Below are 18,003 nucleotides of genomic sequence, written 5' to 3'. Positions count from 1 at the left end.
TCAGTACAATAGACAGTCAGAAATTTTATACAAAAATGTAAATAAAATTTTAAATATATATGGAAATCGATATAACGAATGTAAAAAACATACCTTAAAATGGCTTAAAGAAATTAGTTATACAGAAGCAGAAGACATTTTAAAAACATGTGAATAGTAGGGAGTAAAATGAAGATGTTAAATAAAATAAAAAAAAAAAAATCACATTTCTTAATTTCTTACGTACATTACACAAACAATAACATGCGAACACACATACACCCACACACACTCACACACGCACTCACACACACACTCACACACACACACACACACGCATCCATTCTACCAATTTTTAGAGTATTTTTATTTTTATGTATTACCTTATTTTTTAAGCTTTCTTTTAATTGTTAATGCCTAGTAATTGTTATGGAAGAGAAGCGCCTTCTAACACAAGTGAAATTTGTCACTTAAATGAAGGCACTTACCTCCAACCCGAGATGAAAACTTGTTTAAAAGAAATAAACAATTTTTATTTTTTTTATTTTTTTTTATACATAGGGCGATTTTGTTGCAAATGCCATGAAACAAATTGAAATTACTGAACACTTAGAATCTTGAAATAAAAGCAAATTAAACCAAACCTATAGAATGCTCTAACTTTCTTCTAATGGAGTAAATTCAATTGGTCCAATAATTTCATTAAAATTATTTATTTCTTCGTAATATTACAGACTAGCTGCTCCGCGCGGTTTCACCCCCGTGGCTCCACTCCTGTTGGTCGTAGCGTGATGATAATATATTATAGCACCTTCCTCGATAAATGGGCTATCTAACACCGAAAGAATTTTTCAAATCGGACCAGTAGTTCCCGAGATTAGCGCGTTCAAACAAACAAACAAACAAACAAACTCTTCAGCTTTATAATATGTATTAGTAATAGATAGGAGATTTTCAACTTTACATGCGTAAATACTGCTTCTTTTCATTTATGGTCATAAATCGGTAAGCTGGGCGGCACCGATCAAATGTGCGCCCGAGCACCTCGAACCCCTGAACAACAAATCCAAAGCCTTGTTTAATAAGTTAAGTAAGACACATAGATTAATAAAACTTTAGCCATAGTTCTATTTGTAAGTGTAATCGCACCCATCATGGTTTGGTAGGTACTTTGGTAGTCGCCTCCCTACGCTGAGTTCCCTTTGACTATATTGACGTCGGTAAAACCCTTCCATTGAAACTTTATACATGTAGCGGAATGAGGAATCCACCGCAGTGTTGGAATAACGCGGAATAACAACTTCCTTTGTACCTAGTGCCGACTGCCGACTGACTGCTACCTCATGCCTGCTGAAGTGCTGACGTCACACCGCACGTCTTACGTTGGTTTAATATTTCTACAAACATGCTACAGAATATATCTGCAAGTAAACAATAAACATCCTATTACCATACCATTTGTTTTACTGTCTCAATTCTTAAGGTAGCGTTTATATTTTGATCCAGTAATAAATTCAATTTTATGTTTAGCGAGTTGAAATAAGTAATTTACTTTTCGGTGAGTATTGAGTGCTATCCATTATAATAAGTAAAATAACGAGGAATATTCTGGTCATTTTGGTTGAAATTCCTAATGAATTTTATCAAAACGAATACCTACCTATATGATTTTCTAATCTATAATATAAAAATGAATCCCAAAATGTGTTGGTAAGCGCATAACTTTAGAACAGCTGAACCGATTTCATTAATTATTTTTTTATTATATTCCTTGAAGTACGAGGATGGTTCTTATGTAGAGAAAACGTGAATATGTACCACGGGCGAAGCCGGGGCGGACCGCTAGTAGAATATAAATTAGATGAACATTGCCATAATCAACGAAATAATAAAATTAACGAAACAAGCACAAGCACATTACTTTCTGAACGAGTCATTAAAACATAAATAAAAATCACAATTAAAACTTCTTCATAATTATTTGTTCGATAAAATTTAATTTTATAGTTTATAAAACTCAAAAGTTGCTCTTGCATCTTATCATTACGGAAAAGTTAGGTTACCCATTATAGAACCTGGCTACATACGAGGACCCTCATTAAAACTTGAAGAACGAAATGTTATTTTATTTAAGTTCATAAGTATTTTAAAAGATATTATTCACAAAACCTGCGCCGATGTACAAAATATGCGGTAGACTTTACATGTGCTTATGGCTCTCAAGTCTTGCTTGTACAAATGATTGATGATTCTGTTAAGTATGTAGGTACTTTGATACGGGTGGTTTTCATTTAATCATTATATCAAATTTCAATTCAATTGGACTGGGTACCATTTGTTGATAGTATTGAGTACATCTCTACATATAAATTACCAAAAATACCAACTTTATTACGAACAAATTTCTGTCATTTCCAATTTTAAGATTATGAATAAAATTTCTTACACAGATAGTTTACACCTCGATATATCTCGTATAATGTCTCGATATTTACATGTAGGATTCTTTTATCTCATTTGGATCCAATGAAATTGCGTAATTTGTATATAATATTATGTTACCGGAAATGTATGAAATCAAGGAATTGTATACAAATCCTAGGAAATGTGTACAATTCCGATACCATTTAGGAAATGTATAAAATATTGTTTAATAAACTATTTAGTGCATTGATATCCTAGGAATTGTATATAATTCCTATATCGTATTAGGAAATATATAAAATAAATGATTTCTGTAGTAAAACACTGTATCGGGTAACAGTCTTACCGTAAAATAATAATAATATGTTCATATTATCTTACTAATTAACATTTCTTAAATCAACTTATATTCAATCAAATCAAATTTCCATTTGGTTAGTAATCAGTCCCCTCGTCCCGCTGTCCCCTTGTACACGTCCCAGTCGGATTGTATAATCCGCCATATTACAAACGGCCGGCATTTTGTAATATGCCGAAATTCGTCTTTTTCCAAAATTCTACAAAAAGACGGTCGTGAGCCGACCGCGACGAAGCCCCACTCCGTGGGGCTCCTATTTCTATCTAGTATTAAAAAAACACGAACCTAACCTAACCCACCCCCAATATCCAAACCAAAAATTCTGATTACGAATTTTCGGCCCTCCCCCCATCGACCCGCGTACCTTCCAATATCTTAGATGTTTTACATTTCCGATTGCTATTTAGGAAATGTATAGATTTCCTAGGCAATGAGTATAAAATAATTTATTACACACATTTCCGTGCTAGGAATTTTATACAATGAAGGATTACATACATTTCCGTTAACATATACATATAACTTATAAGGTGCAAGAATTATGGACTAACACGACTCCAATTCTCTACTGGAGTCGTGCTGTATTTTTTACCATAGTCATAATATAGAAATATAGAGTATGTCATGAGTATATGTATCTACATCTCTAAGAAGCGGAAATATACCCGCAGCTTCACGTAATCTGCGATACTTTACCAATTTACTGAATTCGATTAATTTGGTAAAGTGTCGCAGAATCGAAGAATCCATAAATAAACACAAGGACTACATTTACCAAATTAACAAATATGTAACTATTCGGCTGATATGTTAGTGGGAATACTAATAACACTGAGGGCTGTTAATTTGATAATTTTCAACATCGTTTGATATGAAACGTGGATGTAATGGTTGATGATGCAACTCGTGTTCCAGACATTGACGGCCATACTGCCAACTGTCTCGACCTTTTGCTAACCACTGAGCCAGACCGCCACGTGATCTCTATCTCCGCTCCACTGGGGACATCTGATCATTGTCTGGTGAAGTCTCTGTCATCATTCACTCCTCCAGATCCATCGTTGAAAGGAACCAGGCGAGTATGGCGCTATAAATCAGCGGACTGGGATGAGATGCGGCATTTTTTTGCATCTTATCCTTGGCTACAAGTGTGCTTTTCTACCGCAGACCCATCGAGCTGTGCGGATAATGTTGTTGATGTGATCCAACAGGCTATGGAATATTTTATACCTTTTACTGATATTCGCATCAACGACAAAGCTAGACCTTGGTTCAATGCCCAATGCAAAGCCGCATTGGCTAATAAGCAAGCTGCTTTCCAAGCCTGGGTCGACGCTCGAATTCGTAAAGCTCATGATATTTGCGATAAAAAGAAAGCCTTTAACAAAGCCTCTAAAGCCTGCAAGAAGATGCAAAAGAGAGCTCGTTTCGCTCATGTGCGGCATATTGGAAGCAAGCTTGCTTCTTATCCTGCAGGAAGCAAAGCTTTTTGGTCCTTAGCCAAAGCGGTTGAGTCGAACTTTTGTCGTCCCACTCTACCTCCGTTGCTGAGACCCGATGGTTCATTGGCCCACAATGCAAAAGACAAGGCGGATGTATTTGCTCAACTGTTTGCCAACAATTCTCGTCTTGATCCACCTAATAATATCGACCCACCGACTCTTCAACATTGTGGCGTTCATATGCCTGACATCCGCATCACAAACAAGGAAGTCCTTAAAACGTTGCTTAACCTTGACGAGAATAAAGCCAATGGACCCGATGGGATACCAGCCGTTGTCTTAAAAACTTGCGCCCCTGAACTTTCTCCTATTCTAACACGTGTGTTTCGCCTCTCGTTGAAGACTGGAATTGTTCCTAAGAGTTGGAAGCTTGCTAACGTTCAACCCGTTCCTAAGAAGGGCAGTCGGTCAGATCCTACTAACTATCGTCCGATTTCAATAACCTCCATACTCTGCAAGACTATGGAGCGTATATTGAACAATCGGCTCCTCATGCACCTTGAAACCAACGATCTGCTAGATGACCGCCAATACGGCTTTCGACATAATAGATCAACTGGCGATCTTTTGGTGCATGTGACTCATCTTTTAGGAGAAGCCGTTGAGGAATTCGGGGAGGCCCTTGCGGTCTCTTTGGATATCTCAAAGGCTTTCGATAGGGTTTGGCACGATAGCCTCTTAAACAAGCTCCCCTCTTATGGAATTCCAAGAGTCCTTTGCACTTGGATCGCTGACTTTCTGCGGGACCGGTCTATACGAGTTGTTGTTGATGGATGCTCCTCCGAGCCAATGTCGATTAATGCCGGCGTTCCGCAGGGGTCCGTTCTCTCGGCAACACTGTTTCTTCTGCACATTAACGACATGATTGCTCCCAACATGTTTAGTTATGCAGATGACAGCACTATTGTCGAGAGATACAAATCCAGTGCCCGTGCTTCAAAGGTTGAAATTGAATGTCTTCGGGAGGAAATGATCGATCGCTTAAACCTTACACTTCAGGCTGTGTCCGATTGGGGCGATGCCAATCTTGTAGGGTTTAATGCAGCTAAAACTCAAGCGTGTTTGTTTTCCGCAAAACGGAGTTCTATATCAACTACTCCGACCTTTCGAAATGTGCCACTAGTAATAGCCGACTGTCTAGAGTTGCTAGGTGTCTCCCTTTCGTCTACACTCAACTTTGGGCAGTTTATTGAATCCAAGGCCCATCTGGCCGCAAAAAAGCTCGGAATTCTGAACAAGGTCAAGCAGTACTTCACACCGGGACAGCTTCTTAACCTTTACCAGGCTCAAGTCCGTTCGTGTGTGGAGTACTGCAGTCACTTGTGGGCTGGCGCCGCTAAATGCCACCTAGGGGCTTTGGATTCAATTGAAAGACGTGCCAAACGTATCATCAACAACCCTTCCTTAGTTGAAGCTCGGCTCTTGAGTCTTGAGCATCGTCGTGAGGTGGCATGTCTTTCGGTGTTCTACAGATTGCATTTCGGAGAATGTGCGTATGGATTACACAATTTAATTCCTCCATCCCCATTTCTTAATCGTACCTCGAGGCGCTCTGAAGGATATCATCCTTTTATTGTGGATATCCCCAATATTCGAACTCGCCGCTTCGAGTCTTCCTTCATCCTAAAAACAGCTAAGCAATGGAATTCACTCCCTGACACCATTTTTCCTAAACAATACAACTTGGACCTCTTCAAAGCTAGGGTGAATAGGCTCCTTCTAGGCAGACGTGCAACCAAGTAGGCCACATCGCCGCTTCCCATCAGGTGGGATTGTGGCCAAACCTCTGCCTATTGTTAATAAAAAAAAAAAAAAAAAAAAAAAAAAAAAAAAAAAAAATAATAATAATAATAATTGAACAAACGAGGCAGCAGCTAATCGCCGTTTCAACGCGTTCGCCTATCACGCGCTGGTTATTCACCGGAAAAATGATACAGCGGAGTTTTATAGATTCATTGGAGATGATAAATATCTATATCTGTGTGTATAATTTACATAAATATGATTAAACTGTAAATAATGCGTATATTATCAATCTTAATATATGTATATAAATCTCGTGTCACAATGTTTGTCCTCAATGGACGCCTAAACCACTTAACCGATTAATAATAAAAATCGCACACCATGTGCAGTTCGATCCAACTTGAGAGATAGGATAGTTTAAATCTCAAATCGTTTTAGAGAAAGCGGGCGAAGCCGCGGGCGGTGTTGCTAGTATATTGTAATTTCGTATGATAATGTGATATTTTCTGTTGTACTGGGCATATGATACTACGAAGTATGAACTTCCGTGGCTTACGTTAAAGTTCAATCAAATCGTTATCTTTATTATGAGCGCTGTAAGCTTTGTAATGCTAATTTTGTTGTTCAATATCAAGTGGCCACTTTTACGGGAACAGAAATATTAATCCAAGTTTTTCCACGATCCTCAAGTCGCCTGACGGAAAAATTAATTGTAAACACTTTGAGTATTTGTCGAGACTCGGGCGACAACAATGATGTAATTTATTTTATTAAAATGCGGGAACATACCTAATTGCCCGTTCATAAATAACGTAGCTTCAAGTGTTCTTGCTTTTTTGGCTACAAAACATAATTTTTATTCTTATTCTTCTTTAATTTTATTTATGTCTATCATTATTCATATTACAAAAACAATCTAGAAGTAAATCCTTGTTTTTTATTTCTTGTGATTCCTTGAATCCAAGTATTAATGTATTGGTATTATATACCATCATAGAAGAAACGCGTTTGGTAACCAAGATTTTATTTTTTCATATTTATATTAAAAGAAAAACACGTTATGTCGTGTCCCGAATCCTGATCTCTTTGAAAGATCAAAGAATCCTGTAAACATGTACTTTGTCTATTTTTCAAGTACACAGTAGTAAGTGGAATATATTATGTTCGGCTCCGATAATGGAAAATGTCTCGATCTGATGTGACGAGCTCTCGAGCGGTGTCACTCAACTTTTAAGTCCACAGTAGGTATTTCAAAGAACTTAAATTATATGCAAATAAATGGTTTAGGTATGTATCTGTTATGTTAAAAAGCTTTATATTAGGGAAGGATATAATTTTATAGATCGCAAATGTTTGAGGAAATATCCGACTGTAATATATTTAATGAAGTCATAAGTCAAGATATTTGTATTCAAATTAATTAATTACTGATTTTAGCTCAACTTTGTACTTGTTATAATATATCTTATTATCATTTAAAAATGTTAGGTATGTCCCCGAGAAAGTAACATTGACTAAGACAAACATTATTTTCCCTGGCGATTCGAGACGTTGGCGCGAGACACTATTCTTAAATTGCTTGCAATGTATAGGTACAACATCTCCATAGGTACATAAGCAGTCTTAAAATTGTATCTTAAATAATTCTAAAACGTAGCTTCGTGCCCCGCCTTCGTCACCTCGGTCGACATTGACGGGTCGCCAAGTCACCGATTTACTTCAAATTGAAACACGTTAGTCCGATCGCACCAAGGACACTCCAATAACCATTTGCGGCACTTTCCGACGCCATGTTGCGAGTTGCGACGATTTCATCTTTATGACTAAGACGAACGAATGATTGATAGCCCAGTTATGTTAATGTACTAAATGAGGATCATATACATACATATTATACATATAATATACTTACCGATAGCTATACAATACCACAGAATAATAACTAGTAGCTAGCTAACAATACTGTCTGCATACGGTAGCAGTATCTGATTGAAAATGTGTATCATTATGAGCTTTAGCTCTTTTTTATTCCTGCAGATAATATGCAGATATTCCTATGGAACCATATTTTGTATGTATGCATGTTGTACGATGGGCTGCCTCGAAGGGCGTGCGGGTCACATTGCTCATAATTTTTTCGCACATTTATTATTAAAGATAGCACAGGCGAGTGAGTTATGTGTCAAGTTTAAATACAGTTGTTGATAACAACTTCGGCTTATAATCTGCAGCCTGCTATCAGTTACAATATTTATTACTAGGCATGGGAACATAAGTAAATAAATTCAGATAAAATAGATACTGCAGTGCGTCAGGAATGTTTGCGGAGGCGCGCACTGACGGATTCCACGCAATCATGCGAAAAAGAGCGGCATCCATGATGCGCCGTGTCCGGCAATCATCCAGCAGCATCCTAGCTGTCTTCGTGGACAGATGGGACAGCAATGTCTTGAGACATTGGGTCAAAATCCATGTCTCAAGCAGGTTGTAAATGGAAATAAGATTGTTTTTAATATTAAATAGAATTATAATACTAACATACTTTTTAAGGCCATTTTACTAACAAATATATGGATATTAAATTTATCTGAAATAAACGAAATAAATAAATAAATAATGTACTTATATTCACTTGAGCAAATCGATATGATTATTTATTATTTAGGGGTCGAATAATTGTTAGGTTATCTTAATGTAGCCATTGATATAGGTAATAATTAACTTATTTAACAATATTGTAATATACACTTTTAAGAGATGAAATATATCTATAAGTATACATAAAATTGTATGGAGATAAACCCCACAGATAAAGAATATTGTCTGCGAGTTGTTATATTGTGTACCATGGCAGGCGAGTTATAGCTGATCTTTTGTGATACATTAATTTATCTTCTGAAGTCTTAAATATCATTTAATATACACAAATAAACTTCGGGTTTCTTTTACCGAAATAGACTTTATCAACTTTCTTATTTCCGTTTTCTATAGACGAACTTTCCGGAGTACATCCAGACCATCAGAAGCTGTGCATTACTTTACTCTATGACCAGAGACGAGTGTTCAAATGAATCTGCTAATATCGTGTGCGGTTGCACAAATACTGAATACAGATAATTTCACGTACCTACATGTATTGCTAGCGCCAGTTTTATCTCGAGCTAGGGGAGACCGGGTACAAAAGTAACGGTGGGTCGAAAGTAACAAATGCTCTCTAGATTTATCCAATAGGCGAACACTAAATATGAGAAAATAGCAATGCTAAATCCGTGAGGATCGATAGATGTGTTGTGTGAAATACAATGGTAATTACCATAATAATGGCATTAAATTAAAATTTTCCAAATTCCAGCAATTCACTGCGATGATAACCTTGCCAGCTCGCACGCCCACGACGAGCGGAGCAATTCAATATAGAGGTAAGGTTTCAGTTTGAATGAATACGTTTTGGCAGATCTGGGACATTTAGTGCCCCGTCACTCCGGCCCACGCCGCGCCACCGTGTTGATTTTTATTGAGCATTTAAATTTCTATGTTATTGTTTAAATTTAATAATTTAGATTATAGACCACTTATTTACTTAACTTGTTTTCCTAAGCACAAGTCATAAATAAAAATAATGAACGTATTAACATTCATTATAAAACACGTTTGTATTAAAATATTTTAGCAAAGTAATTAACCTTTTAAGCAGTATGCATATAATTTGAGTTATGACGTTTATTGTGTTCCTCTCCGTCATACGACCGCGACGTAAAGCGTCAACCGGTTTCATTAATCTGACGAAAATTAAAATTTTAAGGACTTCCTACTGATTCCTTCCGATATCGTTAAAAAATTCCACATAATTGAATACAAATGTTGCCAATTAATTTAAGAGTAGGTAAGCCTCTTGGCGGTGAATCAATCGACACCAAAGCCTCGAACTAATCTGGATTTAATTATTTATAATATGAAAAACGTTAATATCCGCGTCGCGAGGATTAGAGGGTTCACAGTTGATTATTTAATTACATCTCGTTGGATTGTTCCGGATCGCGTCAACAAATTGGATTTCTGCCGAGCTGATATTTTAATAGGATTGTGAATGGAAACAAATAGCAGGATCCGGCGTATATCAGCCGCTTTGTTTGCGAAACGCGCGAGCGGGCGGAACGAGCGGGCGGAGCGGCGCGGCGGCGGGACAATGCACTGCGGATGGTATCGATACCATGAATGGGATACATTTGACGTGCAATATTTTATTTTTGTTCAGAAACAATTGATAGCCCAAATGCTGCTTGGATCAGAAACATTTTTATTTTTTTTCCGTCCACACCTAAATGCTATTTTATTTCCTATTCAGAAACCTTATGTATTAAATGATAAATCAAAACTTTTATGAATATTAAATGAATTCATACTTAACTACCTATAGTGGTCAGCATTTTCCAAAGTAACAATAGGAGAAATATACAATAATTATTTATAACAATAAAACAAGTTTAACCTGCTCATTTCCAAACGTTTTGTAAGCATGACAAAATTCCAAGTCAGATAAATAGTAAGCCATAAATTAGTTGGCTCTACATAACAAGAACTATGTTTTCCAGTGATCTGATCTAACAAAAACTAAGACCAACAGCAGTTAAACAGGAAAAAGAATTGTAATTTCAGGTTTTGACGCTAAACGATAGAAAAACATTAATGTGAAAATTTTTATTCGTTTTTCTCGTCCAGACGGGCGTGTGATTCATCTTAATTTTTTTATAAACTTCAAGTTGTGGATTCATGTTTGGTTACCTTGTTACCTTCAAAAATATAGCCCACTCCTATTTAAAAGGCCGGCAACACACTCGCAATGTCGCTGGCACTGCGGGTGCATATGGGCGACGCTGATCACTTCCCTCGTGTGACGCGTCTGTTCAATTTGCCTCCTATACAATAAAAAATACTTTTCTCTAAACAGTCAGCTAGAGATAGTTATCAATAAATTAGGACTAATATTATTTATAAGTACTGCTAGTTTCTAATTTATCTTTGTAAATGAAGTCTAATATATTTACAGATAGGCTATAATAAAACCATTTTATAGCAGACGGAACATCGCCCCTTAATAATGGGGCCAAAATTTACGAGCACAAACTCGCGAAAATAATCGCTTAAATACATGTTTTTATGGCTTTTATTGAGGATAAAGTTCAGCCAATTGTCCATGAAATCGACTAAATTTCGCCAGAAAGTTAATTCGTTCATAATAAACCTATTTATTTGCAGCCACTCAAAGCAGACTTGAAATTTTCTTATGCTTAACGAAGTATCTGAATCTATTAATGCATCTAGTGTTTAGATAACACTAAAGAAGTGGGGTCATAAAACTTTATACAAATTGTGTTGAATCGTTAATGTTGGGCTTCTGCCAAGTTGCATGATAATAAGAACACGATTGTTACTCAGTTAAAGTGGCACTTTAATCCTGACACCGAAACTTTGAGAAAGCCACAGACATTTAAATTATAAGTTATGAATTTGTCTCTCCAATACTTGTAACACGTGCTGCAGCAACAGATTGTGTACCATTTCATTAATTTTGCAATAGGTATGCAGTGGGAAGATATATGACCCACAGTGCAAGAAATATAGCATTATGAGATTAATAAGTTTAAGGTGGTGAAGGGTTCCATTTCCACGCGACACCGCGGGACGTGCCTATTGTGCTCCCCTCCTCCCCTCGTCCTCGCCCCACTCCCACCTCCCTCCGGGGAATGTGACAGAAATTCTATTTAGCTACCTGGCTGCACATAAAAACGCAACAAGCCGTGAAAGGAAGGCTTACTAACTCGCCGCATTTATTGCAAACTTTATGCTTTGAGAGTATTAGGATATAAATTTATAAAGAATAGAAAAAATTCGATCACGAGGCGGGACTCGAACCCGCATCCTTCGCGCCATTCCGGGGGTGGATGCCTAACCAACTCAGCCACTCGTGACCCGCCTGAGCAATCGAATTTATTATATTCCTTCAGTTTTATGTGTCTTAAGGGACACACCACAAAAAAAAATATGAATTCAAGAAAAGGTCGTGTTCCATCGTTACAATATTGTATTCAATGAAAAGTGCTTCATATTGGTTGAGATGGTTGTTAAATCATCTCAAAGATGGCGCGCGGTGTGTCCCTTAAGACACATAAACTGAAGGAATAGATTAAATTCGATTGCTCAGGCGGGTCACGAGTGGCTGAGTTGGTTAGGCATCCGCCCCGGAATGGCGCGAAGGTAGCGGGTTCGAGTCCCGCCTCGTGATCGAATTTTTTCTAGTCTTTATAAATTTATATTTATAAAGCATTTGAATGCCATAAAAGCCAAAAAAATATGAATTCAGTATTAGGATATTTCATTTAAAAGGTATATTCATTTAAGCTCAGTCAACAACGTATCTATATACATATACTAGCGGTCCCGGCTTCGCCCGTGGTACATTTTTACGTTTACTCTCCACAAGAACCATCCTCGTACTTCAAGAAATGTAATAAAAAAAGAATTAACGAAATCGGTTCAGTTGTTCTCGAGTTATGCGCTTACCAACACATTTTGCGATTCATTTTTATATTATAGAAGATAAAACTCAAAGGTGACCGATATAGTGATCTATCAACGCAACCGCACAGCCCAAACCACTGGACATATCGGGCTGAAATTTGGCATGCAGGTAGATGTTAGAACGTAGGCATCCGCTAAGAAAGGATTTCCCGAAATTCTTGCGGGAACGGGGAAAACGGGGATGCAAGTACAAAGTCGTGGGCGGAAGCTAGTTTAATATAAAACTCACAGTTTTCTGTTGTTATTAAGGAAATAACCACCGACGACAGGGACCAACGCACCTGGAAATAATAGAATGTAATTAACTATGGGTGGATACGGATGAAAGTCGTAAACGTCTGCCTTATTAAAATAAATAATGAAAACAAACTTCGATTTAACAATGCCCCGCGGATAGCTACGAGCTCCTGCCCGAGAAATATAAACACAATATCGATAACAATCTTTGTTATTTATTTGTAAATCACATTTTTCGCATAACATCTGAGGGATAATCCCAGCCTTTGATAACGAATTCGATCCGAGGACCGCAGGCATAGTTTTAAATTACACCGAGGTATTTAATAACATCGACCCTCGTAAACATCGCGGGAATTTCCATAAAAACAATGAAATGTCCACTTTGTCGCTTCTCCGCGAGCGCTATCGCCCGCGATACCGCCGGCGCTACAGACGGCAGAGCTGACAAGAAATTCGTTTGCTGAAGATTTCGCGGAGATTTATTTGACACCACACATACACACAGACCTCATAGAATTAAGAATGCGCCAAATGTTTAATTTTGGCGTTTAATTTTGTTTCTGTTCTTGTACGCTTAGCTTTAGTTGTAAAATGTGTTAAAGTGACATTTTTATGAGGAATTAAATGCGTTATGAATATGTGAAACTAGAATTTATGTATTATTTTGTCGATGCCGCACTAAATTACCTCAGTTTTATTTTTTACGAAGGAGTAATTCTATTTATGTACACGTGTTATTTCACGATAATATATAATATGTGATTATATAAATGTGTTTACATACAAAGTCGACAGGCAAAAGCTCACATGAATTATTAAAAAACTATAAATATTGCGTTATGAAGTTGAAAATTGTAGTAATACTGGGAACATTATCAATTTATTTGATGTTTTCCTAATTTTATGCATTTCTGCAATGCAGCATTATTATACCTACCCCCTCATCATGCTTCAAACTTAATTAGATCCAAAGAACTTATTTCTAATTGCGATGAGGTCACCTTGCGACCGCGTCTCAGTGCATTTACCCGAAGATATTTTTCTTAGAATAATAATTGATACCTGCTCGTTTGCTTTATTAGATAAATCATAAATATAAACTTATAAAATCAAATAATATCTTGATAAATTTGAAACGATCAGTTAAAATATTATAGTGTATGGAATGGAGCCGTCTTTTCTTTCATAAATGGAAAAGTTGAATGATGTAAAGTTTTCGTTCCTTTCAGTTCGCAGAGCTACTGTTCCCGACTCACCCGGGTGCACCCCCGCACTCCACTTCTGACAAACTTGTTCAAATTTCTTCCACTAGCAGTTCGAAATATTTTCGGTCTGTTTCCAGTTCGTTGTTGTGTGACCCTCCATTACATTAAGTTCGTGAGATATCAGATAGTATACTACTAGATATATATATGTATAAATACTACCCTACAATTACTGGGACTTTCTTTGAAACATTTGCGAGAAAAGATTTTTAAGTGATAAGAAAGAAACGCTGTTGAGCTATTTACATAAAGAAATAGATTAAACATAGATAACACAGAAAGGAAATGTTCCATGCCTTTCCCGTCTTATAATAATTATCCAACTCGTGTCCATAATATAGTTCATATTTTACATGCCATTGTTATTCCCTTATCTTCACTTATCTTAAGCACAAGCATTTTTATCAGTAATTATAAAATTAATTACCTTTTAGCGACACACTGATTTATCATTCTTCTACCTGAAGAGACTCTATGTTCCACTATATAATATGTATATACTTATTTATTTGTTTTTATTGGCTTTTAATGTTTATTAAAATATATCTTTGTCTAACTGTGTTTGCTACAATTCGGTACGTACCTAAGTATTTTCAATAAGTTTATTTCATAAGTACATTAATTATTACATTTGACGGATTTATTTCTGTCTTTTTTGTCGCTCTTTTGAATTTTTTATTCAACTATATTGTGTCCATTAATGTTTACAAATTGAAGACAATACGTGTAGTTTCAATTGAATTGTGAAATTATTGTAATGTTAGTTCTATTATTTTGTCACCACAATTGAATATTGATTTTGATTTTTGGAGACAACCACGGAACTTACAGCCTACAGGTTTTTATTCACATTATTTTATTTTTATTTTTACAGATTTTTATTCACTGTATATGTATATTGTATATAAATTATTTTTATTAGATCGAAAACGTGATCACTTCAATAATTCATATCGAAAACAAGTATTAATTATAACATATCGTTAGGTTTATTTGCAGGAGTGGCCGGCTAATGGAGGCAGTCGGTAACTTGGTGGATAACTGAGTTTGCAACCGATCGCAGTTGGCCCGTCACCGGCACTTCCTCTGCCCTTTCGCAGAGTAGCGGCCCAACAGACTGCTCACTGTGGGCTATATTTAGAGAAACCATTGTTACACTACACTGCAGCGACATTTCAATATTTCTGTAGTAACGAAAAGTTGTCTTGGGTAAACAGTCTCGAAAGAAAAGTGTCATAGGATAGGACAGATTGATTGCCTAACGTAGATTCTGCAGTCTGTCCGAATCATTCCGACAAAATTAATTAATTACTTAGCTATAAGTCAATACAGACAGCCGATAATAATCAAGCGTCAACTCGAGATACCCGTGTCACAGCCCGCTCATTCATGACACGGGTAAGAATTTCCATTATTACGTGTTAATTATTGATATATTAATACCGGCTACGATCGAGGGCTCATAGTTTAATCTGTATTAGAGCAATATTGTCAATATTTGTGCTTTCGCCCTTGACTACAACTCTACTCGTGTACTTTATCTTGTCCATTTCCACTATTTTTCTAGCAACAATATAATATCTCGAATATTATGTGGAAATTTAAGCCACACATATATTACGTAAACAATCTAACATTGCTAGAGCATATTCACCGTTAGTCAACAACATATTTGGGAGCGACGACAATGTCCACTTCCATGTTTATTCATTTCGTCATAGTTATGTACCTACGTACTAACGTACCCACAGTTCTTATTTCTTAGATCGGATAGATTCAGATCTTAGATCTTAGAAGGAATGGGAATTACATTGCAATTGTTTGCAAATTTAATTGAAATTTTATAAATACATAGAGATTTTATGATCGTTACCTACTAATTTTATCGTTACTTAAATGTGAAACAGTGGTAATTAGTAGTTTTTAGTGCCTGGAGATGGGAGGCAATATTCGACTGGTCTTGCATGATTTGGAATAGGGAAGAATGACCAATAAATCTTTAACTAAGTAGTACCCTGATCAGCAACTAGCACTTTTCCTATGAAATAACACGCATTCCCACCGGCCGGCCGGCGTTGGCGGCAGGGGCCAGGTGCGGCCACTCGGCCAGCCGTGGTTTATTGAAATCCGACGCGATTTATTGGAAACTGAAACTTAGCGACACATTTGCTGAACGAGTTCGATCGTTGTGACACCGAGCTTTACGACGCACTTTACGGCTCTTTGAAACGCTTCCGATATTAAAAGTGTGAGATGAGATTATCTAAAAGTGTGTCGTGTGACCTCGTTCACCTCGTTCGACTAAACTTCCGATAATATAGTATACCATACGGCGTACAGTGTAGGTACGCGGCGCTGATTTATTCACTTCGATACGATACAAACGTTTATTTTTAGGTACTGATTCAGAAATGTTTATGAATAGTGATTTTTTATAAGTAGCACATATTATTACGGCTCGCCCAGGTTTAAGTGGCATCAGGACAGCACCTTGATAAAATATTCAAATTGAAATTGAGTTATTAATAATAAATTAGAATAATACAAGATTTTCATCAACATAAAGTGTTTAAACTATTAAACCGGTACCTAACTAAAATAAAATAAAACTTTAAATAAAAAATATTTTGCATTTCGAAGGTTATAATATGTTTACGAATGACTGGTATTCTTTCGTAGATTTCATACTAACTATATAATTGTTTTTTTATAATAAACCGGTAGTGTTAAATTTTAATAAATAAAAGTTTAATTTATCTTTCTGAGTGTAAATAAAGCAATATTTTTGTAGTCGCATGATTGTTTTATAATATACTTTAACATTTAGATTTCTATGACTTTAACCCATCACCGTCTCATTAATTAACAAGAATCCAACAATTTAAGATAAACTTTCATTAACATCAAGGAACAGGTTCCATCGCTCCGCAGTATTATTGGTATAATACCAACTACGAAGGAGAACTGGCAACAAATTAATTGATTCCTGTTCTCAATACAAGTAAGCCTATCTGAAGGAAGCTCGAGCGAGCCAATTAATTAATTATATATTCAATAAAATTTCTCCGTATCATTGGGAGCACGATGGTGATTTTCTCGCGTTATTTCTTATCGGCAACATTTCCCTTGTGCTGTGTGCCGTGTGCCGTGTGCTGGCGCGTCCATTTCCCGAGCTCGCGATACTTCCACGTGGCCACGGCTTCCGTCCCTCCTCCATTCTCACGACACTCACCCAATGCACTACACTGCATTCAATATTGCATACAATACAATACAATGTCCTTTATTTACACACACATATCGAAGAAAAGAAAAGTCAAGAGAAACATTATATGAGATATCGAACTCCGGGAAACTAGTAGGTACCTACATTATGTAAAATAACCGTGACTATGATTATAATTCTTCATGGAAAGACTCAATTGAAATTTACATAGCAACTGATCTCATATATTCGAACGGAAACCTTACAAAGTTTTTCATAAGTCTTTATTATTTTAATTTAGCGACTCGGCGAAGCGGAACGGCGCGGCTCGACGCGGCTAGGCTGGGTGCGGGTCCGCGGCCTGCGCGGACCAGACTCAGTGGTCAAAGTAATTAAAACCAGGCTTGTACGAGCCGCAGATACGTGGCCGAGAGAAGCAAATTACAATGTATTAAGAAGCTACCTCACTTTGTCGTCACGTTATCACAAAAAATCGATGCTTTATACATATATCAGGAGATTGATGTTGTACATTATATATAAAAATAGCCGTCGAATTTTGCTTTGTCCGAAACCATCTGCGACTATGTGGGGTATATGGAGCCGTGAATTGAGGAAATTTCTATTGCGTGAATCCAAATTGGATTTGGGATTTTCCACAAACGCGCACAGTTCAATCGCACGATGTATTCTATCGGAGCATAT

General features: G+C 36.7%; 1 protein-coding gene across 2 annotated transcripts in view; it reads right to left on the bottom strand.

The window, feature by feature from the left end:
* LOC123704317 (FMRFamide receptor-like) overlaps positions 1 to 18,003 on the bottom strand; it is a 117,265-nt gene that overhangs the window by 60,701 nt on the left and 38,561 nt on the right. Inside the window, exon 2 of one of the 2 annotated variants that reach the window (XM_045652649.1) lies at positions 12,818 to 12,869. The exons of the other annotated variant lie outside the window; for it this stretch is intronic. The gene's annotated coding sequence lies outside the window, so the exon portion shown is untranslated. The remainder of the gene's footprint in view (positions 1 to 12,817; positions 12,870 to 18,003) is intronic. 2 annotated transcript variants of the gene reach the window in all.

The sequence above is a fragment of the Colias croceus genome, chromosome 2 (genome assembly GCF_905220415.1).
Source record: "Colias croceus chromosome 2, ilColCroc2.1".
NCBI classification, from domain to species: Eukaryota; Metazoa; Arthropoda; class Insecta; order Lepidoptera; family Pieridae; genus Colias; species Colias croceus.
This window is presented reverse-complemented; position numbering and strand designations above follow the sequence as displayed.